Source organism: Olea europaea, chromosome 11 (genome assembly GCF_002742605.1).
Source record: "Olea europaea var. sylvestris chromosome 11, O_europaea_v1, whole genome shotgun sequence".
Lineage (NCBI taxonomy): Eukaryota > Viridiplantae > Streptophyta > Magnoliopsida > Lamiales > Oleaceae > Olea > Olea europaea.
Window position 1 is genome coordinate 26,936,320 of NC_036247.1, and position 2,423 is coordinate 26,938,742.

The following is a 2,423-nucleotide window of genomic DNA, read 5'->3' on the forward strand; positions in this document are numbered from 1 at the left end:
AATCCTTTATTGGTTAATCACAACCTTCATACGATTCTTGACGTACCCGAACGATGTCGTATTAGCGGCCCTTTGCAGAGCAACATCCAATATCGCCAAAGTATGACTGTCCTTATATAAGATACCATGATGACCTCAAGTCTAAGGACCAATTCCATTACCGAACGTTAGAAAATTATCACTGACACTTAGATAGTTATCCATGTGGAATCTCTCGGCGGGTCTCCAATGTTTTGTTCTATAACAAAACATCCACGTGTCATTTAAATGTCACCACACTTTAGCTTGTGAGATCAGCTACTTACTTCACAAGTAAGAAATGCCACACGTGATGGTCTATCCGTAATAACGATATCCGTATTTCGTTATTACTTACGACCACAGACGATTTAAGATTCAATCAGATGTAATTTATATCTCACAATCACAACTCCTTTGTGATTAACAAATTACGAAGATTTGAATCTACGGACTTTATTATTTATTTAATTGTTTATTAATTAAATAATAGATCTGCCATTAAATTGCATTAATTATATATACAAGTATTTATGTCCAAAGTTGATTGGACCTAGGGCGTAATATTTACACTTACCTCTTCAATTGAGCTTGGTACCCTTTGCGTGACTCTATGTTATTGCCATTTTCTTTTCTCTTGTCGAATTCGGCGCTTGCTTTATGCTTCTCTTCATTGTGTCTTCTTCATCTTTTTCCTTGGTCTTTGTGGCTGCCTCCGTGGCCGCAATAACCACCTTATTGTGTGTCCTAAGTGGGTAATATCATGCAACCAGAGTTGAGGGATTGTTTTGGGTCGATTTTGGGTCGGCTTTGTCGAGGTGATGGATTATTGGATTCAATACAAAACTCAAATTCAGTCTTTATTTGCTCTAGTACCATGATATCATATTAAAAGACGAAATAAAGTTTGATAAATAGTAGATGCACTTTGTTTAACGATTTGTTTAATCCCATTTGCTCGTAGAAAGAACTCTTATCATGAAACAAAATGTTTTGAAAACAACTGTCGTTCGGCTTAAATACTTTGACAAGGTTTTTTGATTTCAAACCAATTTTATTTTTATTTATTTATTTTGGTTCTTTTGTTTTTTATCGTTGTTTTTGTTCATAAAAACTGGAAAAGGCAACCAGATCATGATCCCATTATATTTAGTATTTATTGAAAGATTCATACATCATGATTATCAATTGACGTCACTCTCACTTGTTGTCATATATTTTTATTTTTATATCTTATTATGCTGCACGTGAATCTTCACCTCCTCGTTTATGTTACATTTATTTTGTGAACATCTTGACATTTACTGGACCAGCACTTGAAGCCATCGTGCATTATGCATACCTGGTCTAGTCAATGTTTGAACATAAATAAAATCTTTCTATCGCGCCAACCCACACACATAATTATGAATAATTAACCAAGAATGGCCGGCCTATAAATTTGAACAATTCATGATTAGCAAGAGACTTGTACCGTGTGAAAGATGCACATGTCAACAAAATTAGATATAATTTAGAAATTGATACGGATGTAAAATTATTTAATTTTCTTGCATCAAATTATATGGTAAGAACATGTATATTAGTATTACACATTATTCTAAAAGGTGTAATGCATGACAATGCATTGATGCCAAGCTAAGGGCAATACGAGATTAGGCGAAGCAAATACATAAAAATACGCTTTCTTATTTTAATATTATTTTAAAATTTTAATCAATGAAAAAATTATTTAATAATTATAAGTTTTAACTTAAAAGAATTGTAAAAAAAAAGGAAAAAGAAAAAGAAAAAAAACCTAATAATGCGCGCTTAGGCGTACATTGGCGCCTTAGCCTTGCCTCGCTTCGCGTCCCTCGACCGCTAAATAAGGCGCCAAGCACTTTGTCTCGACTCACGCCAATGTACGCTATTTAGAACAATGGTATTACATAGGACTTGCCAATAAAATTAATAAGATTTTAATTTCTTAATTTTGTTATATTAAAATTAGTTATTAAGTGTTGTCCAGTTTAAATTACCGACAATATCACAAACATATTGACTAGTAGGTTGAGAAATAAATGAAAGTCCCAATTCCCATGACCTAATCCGTCAATAATAAGCTTGCGCGTACAATTGGGTCAAGGGTTCCCATGGAAAGCTTCCACTAAGACAGCTTTTGGTCCACCTACAATCTTGATGCCGGCCATTATACAATGCTATTTTCTTTCTCACATCACTTCCATTTAGTTCAATTTTCAATGTTTATTGACTAATTCTTATAAAAATGTAATAAACAACAACAAAATAATAATCACATCAAGTGAAAATAATTTTTTGAATGATTTTAACCGTACCATAATTCAGTTATTTCAATAATATCTTACTTTTTATTTTTAATATATATTGTCACTTATGAATTT